This window comes from Schistocerca piceifrons, chromosome X (assembly GCF_021461385.2).
Source record: "Schistocerca piceifrons isolate TAMUIC-IGC-003096 chromosome X, iqSchPice1.1, whole genome shotgun sequence".
NCBI classification, from domain to species: Eukaryota; Metazoa; Arthropoda; class Insecta; order Orthoptera; family Acrididae; genus Schistocerca; species Schistocerca piceifrons.
Window position 1 is genome coordinate 105,844,758 of NC_060149.1, and position 16,118 is coordinate 105,860,875.

A 16,118-nucleotide genomic window follows, 5' to 3' on the forward strand; every position below is an offset into this window, starting at 1 on the left:
TTTGCTTCGGACGAAGAGGTGTATGCCCGAGTGCAATCATGGTTCCGTAGGAAATCGCGAACATCTTTCCATAAAGGCAAGAATCACCATGGGACTAGGAGAAATTAATTTATACTTATTAGTCCGATATAAAAACGTGTTATATTAAAAATTTATTTTTATTCAAATAATTATTCATTCATCATTGTCATCGACAAGGTTTTCCAAGAGACTCAATTAATAGAGATAGTGATCTCTCAAGAGCCTATTACTTTTTATGTAAATGGAAACCCGGTTTCTGAAGCTGTCGTTACTAAGACCGCACGTAATACACGCAATGTATATATAACAGTTGTGAAAACATCAGAGCGTCAATATCATATAGAAACGTACAACTATACTAATTGTGCGATTCCTTACAAACAAATCAAATACAAGTTTTGCAAACTTCTTCAGCGGTAGCAAATTGGAGTGGATTCTCTGACACATAGCAGAAGATCAGGACAGGCTCAAGTACATAAGACTAAAAAGTACTAAGCTTTCTCAGGTACCGTTTCACAAAATCACTTTGAGTGTATCCTAAAACACACAAAAAATTGTATTGCTTAAGCGCAGTCTGAATTGCAGGTAACTCGTCGTTTACTGGTTGCTTTAGAACTGAAAATGTCAAAAATGAAAGTTGATGCCTTGGTAAGACTAACTACTCGTACTATTTTTACAGGTGTATAATCTACTCAGTTTTCACAGATTCATTTACAAACATCGGTGCAAACGAAAAGGCAGATCTTACTTTTAGTTATTTAAATAGGTACTAAGATTCCATTCTTCACATTAAAATGGGAAATAGGCTGCTCAAAGAATAATACTGAAGTATACTTCCTAAATTGTGATAAGTGAAGCGATCTACTCATTGAAACTGCTTCAAACTTGCAGACAAGTTGCCTACTTATCCGTTTCTTTGGCGATCGAGGCAACTCATTTCCGAGGAATAGCTCTTTTACTGACTATCAGAGAGGTGCATTATATTCTGAACATTTTACTGTATACGAAATTATAATTACTGATGTACGAGGGTTATTCCAAAAGTAAGGTCCGATCGGTCGCGAAATGGAAACGACTATGAAAATCCGATAAAGCTTTGCACAGATGTGTTGGGTAGTGTCTCTAGTATAACCCCAGTTAGCATCACGTCGCTCTTCTCATTTCTGAGCTCGCAGTGAGTGCGTAAAGATGTCTAGAAAATAGTGTCTGCCGCCAAGTACGAGGGCCTGGTGAGAAATTTCGCCTGAAGCTATGCAGCCAACATTACATAACTGTCGTGCTGTTTCGTCTTCACGACAATTCTCAGCCGCATTCTGCAGGGGCAATGAAGATGCTCCTGCATCGTTTTCAAATGGAAATGTTAGATTACCCACAATACAGTCCGCAATTGTCTCCCCCTGAGTTTCATCTCTGGTCACATGAACCGCTGTCTTTGACGACAACATTTTGACACAGACAACGAGGTGTAGGCCAGCGTGGAGAATTGGCGGAAAGCACTGGCGGCTGCCTTCTATGATGAGGCTATTGAAAAGTTGGTACAACGCTATGACAAAAGTCTAAGTCAGAACGGCGACTACGTAGAGAAGTAGCTGAAAGGTGTAGCTAATTGTTACAAGTAAAACATTTCTGATGTTCACTGTGGTTTCAATTTGGCAATCAATCGGACCTTACTTTTGGAATAACCCTCGTAATTAGCTACTGTGTTAAAATCAACGATGAATGTGAATACAAAGGAGACTGGTAATTTGCTTTCCGGTAGACATTATTGTTTAGAGTAAAAATTCCGTTACCTGTTTGTATCAGTATTTGTAACCTGCTCCTATAGTTTCAGGGCGGCAGTGAGATACAACAGAACAAGAGCTTTGGAAAAAATTCAGATGGGTTACTTTATTAATATCTGCACATTCTCTTACATACAACAGACAACTGCGAGTTATATTTCCATCGAAATTGATACTTAGAGCTATTTGAGTAACGGCAGATGGTAGATAAGGAAAGAAAATATTTTCAAGGAGCTCTACGCAAATATTGCGATACCTACTGAAAAAATCACAAAACCAAAAAATAATTTACGTAGAGTAATGAAATATCGGGAATGTATTAGTCTAGGCAACATATATACCTGATTAACATTGTAAGATCACAGGTTAATGTAAGTGCGAGATAAGACATTGCAAATGCGAAATTCTGGTTCATTAACAACAGGTGTAGCCACCAGAATGTTGAATGCAAGCATACAAACGTCCATGCATTGTGTTGTACATTTGCCTGGTGTCAGGTTGTGGGATGGAGTTTCCTGTCTGTTGCACTTGTTCGGTCAATACAGGGACGGTTAATGCTGTTTGTGGATGACGCTGGAGTTCTCCGAAGATGTCTCACATGTGCTCGATTGGAGACAGATCTGTTGACTAAGCAGGCTAAGTCAACATGTCGACACACTGTAGAGCATGCTGCGTTACAGCAACGGGATTTGGGCGATAGTTATCCTGTTGGGAAAAAACACCTGGAATGCTGTTCATGAATAGTAGCACAACAAGTCGAATCATCAGATTGACGTACAAATGTGCAGTTAGGTGCATGGGATAATCAAGAGAGAGCTCCTGCTGTCATGAAATCGCACCCCAGACCATAATTACAGGTGTAGTTCTAGTGAGCCTAGCATGCAGACAGTTTGCTTACAGGCCCTCAACTGGCCTCCTTCTAACCAACACACGGCCGTCACTGGAACCGAGGCAGAACCAGCTTTCGTCAGAGAACACAACAGACTTCCACCACGCCCTCCAGTGAGCTCTCGCTAGACACGACTTAAGTCGCAAATGGCGGTGGTTTAGGGTCAGTGGAATGCACGCTACGGGCCGTATGGCCTGGAGCTGTCCTTGAAGTAACCGATTTGTAGCTGTTCGTTGTATCAATGTGGTGCGGACTGCTGCTCAAATGCAGTTGCACTACGATGCGCCAGAGCAATACGCCGAACACGATGGTCCTCCCTCTCGGTAGTACTGCCTGGCCATCCGGAGCCCGGTCTTCTTGCGACCATAAATTCTCGTGACAACCGCTGCCAGGAGTCATGTACAGTAGGTACATTCCTACCAAGTCTTTCTGCAATATCGCAGAAGAAACTTCCAGCTTCTCGTAGATCTGTTACACGACCATGTTCAAACACAGTGAGATGTTGATAAAGGCATCTTCGTCAACTTAAAGGCATTTTAGTTTAACATCAACTTACCACGTCAAATCTCGAAGGTAACTAACGTTCACGACCATTATTGCGTGTGTTCAAAGCAAACCTTATATACATCCTTTTAGTGGTGCTACTAGCCCACTCTTATGCGACTGGTGTGAAATTTGAATCATCATCATCTTTCAGATGTAGAAACGCGGCTTCCATCTTTGGTTTATATCGTGTAACTCCTCCTTGCTGTCACGCAGGGAAGCCGTACCGTACACTGCATGCAGACAAGCTCCACACATCCCCCACACAGTGAGATGATCTATGGCCGATCTCCCACTACCGTGTAACGATCTTGATTGTTTCAGGAATGTAGCGGCTGCAGCAACTGGGATACATCGCCATCGCTTGCCACGGTAATGATGCATGATACCCATACCAACAAATCCAACCTTGCATGAACTATCGCAGCTAGTAAGCCACTACTGCTCTTACTACCCATCCCACCGTCGCAGAGGTTTTTTCCCACGGCACGAGCCTTGGCACTTTTCTCCCTCTGCTCTTCAAATCGCTACCCTCACTCGCGTTTCTTCCACTATCTATCACCTGATGGACCGTGTTAATGCGTAGCCTTACCCAGACGCACGGATAACATCACAGCCCAGCATCGTGTGATCCACTTACTAGATAACTAACATGTTGACGGAGGTGACAGTAGAACTTTTGGTTTGGTCACCACGTTGGTGCGGGTGTGGAGGGGCCCCACCTCTAATGTGCGATTTCTTCCTGTTGGTGGATTTGTAGGGGGGGATGGGCGGAGGCGATATGTCTACGCAGTCCACTTGCACACTATAAAGCAATGTTACTACGTGGTACTATCTAGATTCTGTCATCCAAAGAGAATGGTGTTATAAATTACTGTTCAGTAGGCTGCAACCACAAAGTCTGGATCCCCCACGAGACATAATGAGTATCATTGCGGGATTCAATTATGTGTGTACATACAGACAAATGTTTTAGGGAAGTAGTGCTTTAGGCGACCTGCTGCAAACACTTACAACGAAATCATGTTGAACGAGACAGTACATCCGCAGAGCATCAAACACTTCAATGAAAGTCGGCAGCAAATCTGACGGAACACTCAGAATCCAATAGTCCCAACGAACGTAGTTTGCAGATGGTAGAAACTGGTAGAATACACAGTAAGCACTAAGGAAAATGGTTTAAAATAACATTGGCTCTTTCCCCGATGTGTGAAGAATCTGGTGTCACAACATCGACGGGAAAGTGTTTCGTTTGTGATGATCAACACCAGACTTAGAATTTAATGATAATTAAATCAATACGCTACGCTGCCGATAGGCGTTGATATACACTTCTGGAAATGGAAAAAAGAACACATTGACACCGGTGTGTCAGACCCACCATACTTGCTCCGAACACTGCGAGAGGGCTGTACAAGCAATGATCACACGCACGGCACAGCGGACACACCAGGAACCGCGGTGTTGGCCGTCGAATGGCGCTAGCTGCGCAGCATTTGTGCACCACCGCCGTCAGTGTCAGCCAGTTTGCCGTGGCATACGGAGCTCCATCGCAGTCTTTAACACTGGTAGCATGCCGCGACAGCGTGGACGTGAACCGTATGTGCAGTTGACGGACTTTGAGCGAGGGTATATAGTGGGCATGCGGGAGGCCGAGGGGACGTACCGCCGAATTGCTCAACACGTGGGGCGTGAGGTCTCCACAGTACATCGATGTTGTCGCCAGTGGTCGGCGGAAGGTGCACGTGCCCGTCGACCTGGGACCGGACCGCAGCGACGCACGGATGCACGCCAAGACCGTAGGATCCTACACAGTGCCGTAGGGGACCGCACCGCCACTTCCCAGCAAATTAGGGACACTGTTGCTCCAGGGGTATCGGAGAGGACCATTTGCAACCGTCTCCATGAAGCTGGGCTACGGTCCCGCACATCGTTAGGCCGTCTTCCGCTCACGCCCCAACATCGTGCAGCCCGCCTCCAGTGGTGTCGCGACAGGCGTGAATGGAGGGACGAATGGAGACGTGTCGTCTTCAGCGATGAGAGTCGCTTCTGCCTTGGTGCCAATGATGGTCGTATGCGTGTTTGGCGCCGTGCAGGTGAGCGCCACAATCAGGACTGCATACGACCGAGGCACACAGGGCCAACACCCGGCATCATGGTGTGGGGAGCGATCTCCTACACTGGCCGTACACCACTGGTGATCGTCGAGGGGACACTGAATAGTGCACGGTACATCCAAACCGTCATCGAACCCATCGTTCTACCATTCCTAGACCGGCAAGGGAACTTGCTGTTCCAACAGGACAATGCACGTCCGCATGTATCCCGTGCCACCCAACGTGCTCTAGAAGGTGTAAGTCAACTACCCTGGCCAGCAAGATCTCCGGATCTGTCCCCCATTGAGCATGTTTGGGACTGGATGAAGCGTCGTCTCACGCGGTCTGCACGTCCAGCACGAACGCTGGTCCAACTGAGGCGCCAGGTGGAAATGGCATGGCAAGCCGTTCCACAGGACTACATCCAGCATCCCTACGGTCGTCTCCATGGGAGAATAGCAGCCTGCATTGCTGCGAAAGGTGGATATACACTGTACTAGTGCCGACATTGTGCATGCTCTGTTGCCTGTGTCTATGTGCCTGTGGTTCTGTCAGTGTGATCATGTGATGTATCTGACCCCAGGAATGTGTCAATAAAGTTTCCCCTTCCTGGGAAAATGAATTCACGGTGTTCTTATTTCAATTTCCAGGAGTGTACATCAACGGGGGCTGTTGAAAATGTGTGCCCTGACCAGGACTCGAACCCGGGATCTCTTGCTTACATGGTAGATGACGCTGGTCCAACTGAGGCGCCAGGTGGAAATGGCATGGCAAGCCGTTCCACAGGACTACATCCAGCATCCCTACGGTCGTCTCCATGGGAGAATAGCAGCCTGCATTGCTGCGAAATGTGGATATACACTGTACTAGTGCCGACATTGTGCATGCTCTGTTGCCTGTGTCTATGTGCCTGTGGTTCTGTCAGTGTGATCATGTGATGTATCTGACCCCAGGAATGTGTCAATAAAGTTTCCCCTTCCTGGGACAATGAATTCACGGTGTTCTTATTTCAATTTCCAGGAGTGTACATCAACGGGGGCTGTTGAAAATGTGTGCCCTGACCAGGACTCGAACCCGGGATCTCTTGCTTACATGGTAGATGCTCTATCCATCTGAGCCATTGAGGGCATAGAGGACAGCGCGACTGCAGGGACTTATCCGTTGCACGCTCCGCGCGAGACCCACATTCCCAACTTAATGTCCACATACTACACTCGTAGTGCCCCTGCCCATTATACATGTCCGAAAGAGCAGATACCATCTTCATATACAGTTAAGGCTAACCGGCCATTGACCTTCTTCTTCTGTGCGGATGCACATGTATTGCCCCAACCCTTATGGGACTCGGTAAGATTGTCTGCTGTGAGTAATGAGTATAATGGGTAGGGAGCCCTCTATGACTCAGATGGATAAAGCGTCTGCCATCCAAACAGGAGGTATCGGGTTCGAGTCCCGGTCGGGGCACACGTTTTCAACTCTCCCCGTTGATGTATATCAACGCCTGTCGGCAGCGTAGGGTCTTGATTTAATTATCATTTCATTCTAGAGCGCTGCATGGTCAGCATGGCAGATACCATCTTCATATAGACTTTGAATTGTTCGAGAAATTAATTGGTACTTACAACTTCCGATAATATTCTGACCCCGGGTTGGATATTCTTCCCATTGGCGAGAAATAATGCATGCAACTGGATTCTTGGGTATTTCGTAGCTTACAATTTACAAGCCAGACCCGTAGTCGTTCGTGAATGGAAATAATACCACATTTACCAACACTGGATAGCGTACAATAGGACCGGCGCCGAAGGGCTATTAGATCTCTTGAAAGAAGAGTTCTTTCATATTTTCCTGAATAAGTATTCTAACGCTTATAAGAGTTTTTTATTAAATTTCGTCGGAGAAGAGTTTATAGCTTTTCCCAAAGAAGGGTTTTCACTTTTTGACGAGGAACTGTTCAGCTTTCTCCGAAGTAGACTTTAGCTTTATTGTGCAGAAGCGCTTTCGTTTACTCTGATGAAGAGCTTCGTTTCTTCCGAATAAGGTCAACTTTTCTGAAGAATACTTTTATATTTTCGAAGAAGAACATTAGTTTCGTAAGAATAAGACGTTAATTTTACTTCGAAGAAGAGTTCAATTACTTCAAAGAAGAATGTTAAAAATTCGAGGAAAACAACTACGGCAAAGAAGCCGATCGGAAAAGGTACACTAGGAGAGCGTAAGGTAAAAGGATAAAATAAATGAGCTTTTCGCGAAACGCGCTAATTGCAGGATGGAGAGGTACACAAGATCAGAATCGAATCGGCGAGAGGCTAAACGAGCGTTAGTCTCTTTCGCCGGCCAGCCTCTGTATGGCTGGTAGGCAGTTTTCTACGTCTACTTAAGCATATCCTTGGCTGGTTTCGTATTTCTAACTAAAAGAATGTGGCATACATGGGATAATCACAAAGTTTCCGTTTGATGACATCGGTACAGCGTATGTGCCACGTAGCGCGACTCAGATGCAAGTACATAACCATCGACATGTAGGGAAGGATTAATGCGGCATTCGTGTCTTTCCGACACGAGTGCGGAAATGTCAACTATGTCACCGTTTTCACCAAAGACACCCATTCTTTTTTAGCTGCCGAAGGACAAACACCAATAGTCATCCATCGGATAATGAAGACTGTGTATGCGGCAGCATGTCGGTCGAAAACCACCATTGCAGAATGGTGCGCCAAGTTCCGTGCTGGTCGCGATTCGACACAAGACACCAATCGATCTGGGAGACGGAGAGATCCGGAAAACTCAAGCACCCGCTATATAGTCATCATCTCTCCCCACGCGATTATCATGCCTTCGATCCCGTAAAACATGCCTTGAAGGGTCGGCGATTCCTGTCGCACGAGGATGTGAAGCGTGCAGTTACGGACTTCTTCGCGCAACACGACACTTTGTTTCGCTAAACGACTATCTTCATCCTGATGCGTTGGTGGGATGATTGCCTCAATGCATACGGCGGTATTGTCTGACTGGCATACCGATTCTGGAACGGAAACTCTTTGATAGCCCCTCACTCAAACACTTAAAATACGACAAAACATAATGGTGCGCTTTTAGTTATGCAGCCAATGTGTTGTTTCCATTTTTTGTACAATACTTCGACTACAAGCCTAGTCGTCTTTTTCAGGTGATGCGTGTTGTGTTGCTTGGTGTACCCACTGCCTGGACTCCAACCCGGCGTCAACCTGACGTCAACTTATTTCTTCAAAAATGGCTCTGAGCACTATGGGACTTAACTTCTGAGGTCATCAGTCTCCTAGAACTTAGAACTACTTAAACCTAACTAACCTAAGGATATCACTCACATCCATGCCCGAGGCAGGATTGGAACCTGCGACCGTAGCGGTCGCGCCGTTACAGACTGTAGCGCCTAGAACCGCTCGGCCACTTCGACCGGCAAACAACTTATTTCCTGTTCGACGGCAAATATTATTTACAAACAATGGCGTAGCGATGGGTAGTCCGTTATCGCCCGTCGTGGCGAACCTGTACATGGAACAGTTCAAACCAACGCGTTTCTCTCAGTACGAGGACGACACGCTTGTGTTGAGGCTACGTGGAACGAAAAATCATGAAGAGTTCCTGGAACACTTAAAACACTATCCATCCTAATATAAAATTCAATATGGAACTTGAAAAGAGGGCAAACTACCTTTCATCGACTTGTTAGAAGAAGAACGGAAGGATCCCTGTGTCACAGTGTAAACAGAAAACCGACACCTCCAGCCATCACCATCCGTCACTGAGAAATTCAATGCTTAAGACGCTTATCCATAGACCTCGAACGATTTCAGACAAGGAGAGCCGCGCCCAAGAATTGCGACATCTATAAATAGTGTTCCGAAAGAATGGATACTGAGATCGCCGCATTGAGCTGGCGTCGGAGTCAAAATTAAAAAAGCTTGAGAAATAGAATGAGACTGAGACAGAGAAAGAGAAGCCAAGAATCGCTCATCTATATTATGCTGTTCAGTATCTAGAAAGATCGGTAGACTCATATGATACACGGCGTCCTGTCCACTTCGCTCCCGTCAGCAAAGATAAAAAGTTTTTTTTGTAATATAGAAGACGACCTACGTCTCCGAAGGCTGGATATGTGCTGTATTCAATGCGAATGGGGCATGTCTTACGTGGAGCAGACTATTAGAACAGTGTTGGAGAGATGTAAGGATCACGACTGAAACAACCAAGTAAATCAGCTGTTGTCGAGCTCTGTCCCGAATACAATCACGAAATGAAATACGAGGAGACCAGTATCGTAGTGCAAATGCCAAGTTTTTGGGACTGTGTAATTAACCAAAAACGTTCAAATGTGTGTGAAGTCTTATGGGACTTAACTGCTAAGGTCATCAGTCCCTAAGCTTACACACTACTTAACCTCAATTATCCTAAGGACAAACACACACACCCATGCCCGAGGGAGGACTCGAATCTCCGCCGGGATCAGCCGCACAGTCCATGACTGTAGCGCCTCAGACCGCTAGGCTAATCCCGCGCGGCAATTAACCAGCCAGTCGAAATGTAGTTGTCGGCAAATCTAATAAACAGGGACAGAGGTATCATCTTAATACGTTGAGTGCAGGACCATAAGCCTTCTTTAAGATATAGCAAATCCGTCAGTTGAGAGTGTACGTTGCAGGGGTATCAGAACGGTCTCTGGAAAATACGAGAGCATCAAACAGCGTAGTAAGTGTTGGAAATTGAACTTACTATTAGCTGTAATTAGATTCTTGGGACCAACAATAGTTCACAATCTGGTTGGAGACCAAACAGCTAGTGTACATAAACGCACAACTCGGAGCACCTGAAGAGGACAACTGGGTTTGTCGTTGAAATTTTGTTCAAGAGATGGCAAAACAACTACTCGAGGAAACCTGAGAGATCGCAACAACACATAAAACACAGTGTACACGATTCACGGACAAATTGCGCAGACGACTTACCTCTATCATATAAACTGACGATTATGGCGATAGGAAAGGCATCCAGCCACAAAGTCAGAATAACGTTAACTACAACTTGCTAAATAATGAGAACAGTGGGTAGTCGCTAGGAAACTGAGAGTGGTTTTTATCAGTCTATGTAACTGCAACACAACATGCGACGACTAGAACCACTGACTGAGGTAAAAGTCTTTGATAATTTATAGACATTGTGAGGCCGAATTTTAATGTGCTGATACATTGTAACATTTATAGTACTTACAATTTTTATTACATAATGATACGATAATGATTTTAATCGACCAGTGGCCTTACCGTAGTGGTAACACCATTTCCCGTCAGATCACAGAAGTTATGCCCTGTCGGGCTTCGCTAGCATTTGGATGGGTGCCGTCTGGGTCTGCCAAGCACTGATGGCAAGAGGGGGCAGTCGGACCTTGTGAAGCCAATCAGCTACTTGATTGAGAAGCAGCGTCTTGGTCACGAAAGCTGACACCGGCAGGGAGAGAGGTGTGCTGACCACATGCCCCTCTACATCCGCATCCAGTGAGGCCTGTCGGCTGTGGATGACACAGCGGTCGGTCGGTACCGTTGAGCCTTCCAAGGTTTGTTCAGACGGAGTTTGTTTTCATTTTTTAATCAGTTACTAATACAATACCTAGGTACTGTAATATATGGGTATTGATTGTCAGGTGTATAGCTATCATTCTTTATTAAATAGCATGGTAATCAATGTGACCGCCAGACGTCGCAGCGACTGTTTGATGCCAAACGGTCTTGGCCGTTTTCGCGGACGCGTACATTACATAGAGACGTTTTGGCGAGCAGAGTGGCACAGGTACACTGTCAGCGAAAGCTTGCTGTCCCTGTCGGTTCATTGACTCCCTCAGGAAAAACGTTTTAGGGTACCACCTGAGAAGATTGGCAATAAACAGTCTGCTCCTTCCGTGTAGTGACCTGAGAAGATTGGCAATAAACAGTCTGCTCCTTCCGTGTAGTGACCTGAGAAGTTTGGCAAAAAACAGTGCGTTCCTTTCACGTAGTGAATACGCCATGTGTTTTAACTAGAGTACCAAACCCACTCGTACCCGATCTTAAGGGAAAAGCCACATGTAATTCGATGTTAATTAGATGTACCTTCGTTTCACTCTGTCTTGCGGAAAGTAAATTTTGCTTCAACTCTATCGAGACCCATGCGATCAAGCAAGTCTTAAAAGACGACCGCGCCGTATGTTAAGACGATCGACCGCCGTGATGCATCAACTGGAAGCTGACGCGTTGTAGTTAGACAGCTGTAGGCAACAGATCAGGTTATCACCCAGTTCCGGGCGTTTCTTTACCCTCCATGAATTTAGCAGTCAGCGGCCACTTACTCTCTCATGAGATTACGGATCCTCTAATTGGATGCTACTTTTCGATTTTCAATGTGGCCGGCCGGTGTGGCCGAGCGGTTCTAGGCGCTTCAGTCTGGAACCGCGCGACCGCTACGGCCGCAGGTTTGAATCCTGCCTCGGGCATGGATGTGTGTGAGGTCCTTAGGTTAGTTAGGTTTAAGTAGTTTTAAGGTCTAGGGGACTGATGACCTCAGGCGTTAAGTCCCATAGTGCTCAGAGCCATTTGAACCATTTTTCAATGTGTGTGTGTGTGTGTGTGTGTGTGTGTATTTTTCGCAATATGACCACTACGTGGAGGTTTAACTTCACTGTGATTTTAACTAGTGTTTGGGAGATGCGAGATGCTGGATGTTTCCAGCCTATATGTTAACACCTTTGTCTACTTTCCGGTGTCTGACATCTCGAACTGTGTGTGCTAAACTGAATAAAGTTTGTAGCTTTGTGAACCTAATCACGATTCTTTCCATCTTTATATCTGTAACGTTTCTGGCCCTCATTGTCCCCATGATAATCGGAATAACTGCGCCTGTCAGTAGGAGATGTGTTCCCATTACTCATTTATTAGAGATTTCCGTTATTAATTAATTTCTCGGCAATAGGGATACTTTCATTAGCTACAGAACGTCTTATTAAACTAAGGTGACAAAAGTCATGGGATAGTGATATGCACATTTGCAGATGACGGTGGTATCGCGTATACAAGATATAAAAGGGCAGTGCATTAGGGGATCTGTCATTTGAACTCCTCTGATTCATACGAAAAGGCGTCCGACGTGATTACGGGTGCACGGCTGTAATTAACAGACCTAGAACACGGAATAGTAGTTGGAGCTAGACGGATGCAACACTTCGTTTGGGAAATCGTTAGGAAAATCAATATTCCGAGATCCTCATTGTCAAGAGTGGGCCGAGGATACAAAACTTGGGGCATTACCTCTCACCACGGACAACGCAGTGGCCGTAAGCCTTAGAGCAGCGGTATTTGCGTGGAGTTCTCAGTGCTGACAGACAAGCAACACTACGTAGAATAACCACAGAAATCAATGTGGGACGTACGACGAACGTATCCGATAGGATAGTGCGGCGAAAATTGGCATTAATGGGCTATAGCAGCAGACGACAGACGTGAATGGCTTTGATGACAAAACGACATCGCCTCTCCTGTGCTCATTGCCATATTGTTTGAACCCTAGACGACTGTAAAACCGTGGCCTGGTCAGATGAGTCCTGTTTTGTGTTGATAAGAGATGGTGGCAGGTTTCGAATGTGGTGCACCCCTCGCTGCCAAGTTGTCAACAAGGCACTGTGCAAACTGGCGGTGGCTCCATAATGGTGTGGACAGTGTTTACATGAAATGGACTGAGTTCAAAATGTTCAAATGTGTGTGAAATCTTATGGGACTTAACTGCTAGGGTCATCAGTCCCTAAGCTTACATACTACTTAACCTAAATTATCCTAAGGACAAACACACACGCCCATGCCCGAGGGAGGACTCGAACCTCGGCCAGGACCAGCCGCACAGTCCATGACTGCAGCGCCCGAGACCGCTCGGCTAATCCCGCGCGGCGAATGGACTGAGTCTTCCGGTGGAAATGGTTACGTACGGCTGCTTGGAGACCATTTGCAGTCCCTCATGGACTTCATGTTGCCAAAGAAAGGAGGAATTTTTTGGATGACAAAGCGCCACGTCACTGGGCCACAATTATTCACGATTTGTTTGAAGCATATTCTGGAATATTCGAGCGAATGGCTTGGCCACCCCAATCCCCCGTCACGAATCCCATCGATCATTTATGGAACATAATCGATATGTCAGTTCGGAAACAAAATCCTCCATTAACAACAGTTTGCTATTGTGAACGACTATAGAGGCAGCATGGCTCAATATTTCCGCTGGGATTTCCAACGATTTGTTGAGACCATGCCACGTCGAGTTCCACTACGCTGGCCAAAAGGAGGTCCGACACAATATTAGGGCCGGCAGCTGTGGCCGAGCGGCTATAGGCGCTTCAGTCCGGAACCGCGCTGCTGCTACGGTCGCAGGTTCGAATCCTGCCTCGGGCATGGTTGTGTGTGATGTCCTTAGGTTAGTCTGGTTTAAGTAGTTCTACGTCTAGGGGATTGATGACCTTAGATGTTGTCCCATAGTGCTTGGATCCATATGAACAATATTAGGAGGTATCCCACGAGTTTTGAAACCTCAGTGTAAAATGCCACATGTCCACAATTTCTATGAACATTATAACTGGTGGCTACTGATAGACTAAACCATCGTTTCACAACCTGTGGATCGCGATGGCCCTGGAGGTTCTAAAATATTTCAAGGGATTCGCCAAAACTCTTTTCCATAATGGCGGGTTCCGAGGTTAGACCTATTACTGTTTCCCTATTTTCTGCGGCAGTGTCTAATAATAATAATAATAATAATAATAATAATAATAATAATCATTATTTTAAAATAAAATTATCCGTATAATGCCCCTTATTACAAATGTGTGACATCGGAAATTTATCACATTATTTCCACACTAAATGACTATGTACCGCGAATGCTTGATTTACAGTTATGTAACAATGTTAGGAATGCATTTGGTTTCGTTACAACGGAAGTTTAGTATGCCAGTTTCTTTCTGTTCTAACAATACTAACAACAGTACCACGACCCTACTAAGGAACGGTCAGGCCTTTGGTTTTCTAAAATAGTCTACTTCTTGTTTCCTTGTGGCAAATGCAGTAAGTGGTCAGTTGTGGGAATTTGAAAATTTGTGGTAAGTTACTATAGGACCAAACTGCTGAGGTCGTCGATCCCCAGGCTTACACACTACTTAATCTAACTTAAACTAACTTACTCTAAGGACAACACACACACCCACCCCAAGGGAGGACTCGAACTTCCGAGCGGAGGGAGCCGCGAGAACTGGGCAGGGCGCCCTCGACCGCGCGGCTACCCAGCGCGGCCGGCCAGTTGTGTGTCACAATCGTTCCCATTCACGTTAAAATGGATAACTGGCTGAAAAACGGAATCTTGAAAGGGATACAAAATCGGAAGTTAGTTTGGTGTCAACAGGTCATTCAGCTTCTAGTGATTGTGTGTGTGTGTGTGTGTGTGTGTGTGTGTGTGTGTGTGTGTGTGTCTGTCCGACAAAAGGGAACCGTGTGTAAAGAAAAGAGAATACGGTGATAATTACACTAGGTTTGGATTTTCATATATGGGTGACAAGGACTGTCCAAGACGACAGTGTGCTTTTTGCGGCGGCATTCTTGCTATTTGTAACCTGAAACATTCCCTACTTAAACGCCTTGTAGAAATTAAACATCCCGACCATGTAAATAAAGTGCTTAGTTTGTATGCGAAAAGCAAACAAGTGAAACAATGATTTAACTGCTTTTGTATCCAATGCAAACACTGATAATGAGAATGCTCTTGAGTCGTCTTATCGCTTTAGCTACAGAACTGTTAAAACTGCAAAACCTCATTGAATATCTAAAGATTTAGTGCGGCCATGTACAAATGATGTAGCACAGTGCAAACTTGGGGAATGTCTCACAAAAAAGTCAAGATGGTATCAATTGTCAGACAATGCGATCAACCACCGGGTTAGAGACATGTCAAATTACGTCGAAAGTGAAATTTTGGAAAGAGTTTGTGCAAGTCTTTCTTTTGCGATTCAGTTAGACGAATAGACTGATGTTGACAATTTAGCCACTTCGTTACTTTTCATCCGGATACTCTGTAGAAGAGGAGCCACTATTCTGCAGACCCTTGAAAGAGAGAACCACGGGAGGAGGTATATTTATGTTAACCGACGAATACTTTCGCGAAAAGTCAATAGACTGGACTCGCTGTATAGGCATTTGCTCAGATGGTGCGAAATCTATGACATGGTGTTATGCTACTCGTAGTTTTGTTGCCAACGTGGAATCGATAGCGCCGAACGGTTCTTGGGCACATTGTTGCATTCATAGACAGGAACATGTTTCTTTGGAGGATGCAGCAAAAGTAATTAATTTTATTAAGGCTCACCCTACAAAGTGCCGCATCTTTGCAGTGCTTTGTGAGGAAATGGGAAGCATTTATAAGTGATTATTGTCTCACACTGAAGTTAGGTTGCTATCGCGAAGTAGAACTGTTTCCAGACAGTATGAGCTTAAGTAAGAAGTTTACGTTTTCTCACCAGCCATGCCTTTCACAAAGGGAAGTGCACGAAGATGAAATCTGGCTTCAGACTTCAGTTTATTTGCCAGAATTTCCTCAAAAATCAACAATTTAAACTTATCTATCCAGCGGTCAAATATAATCGTTTATATTGTGAAAGACGGTATAGAATCATTAATTAAAAACTTAACTTTTGGGGAACGTGTTTCAGTAGGAATCAAACCGAAAGCTTTGATATCCTTCACGACATCG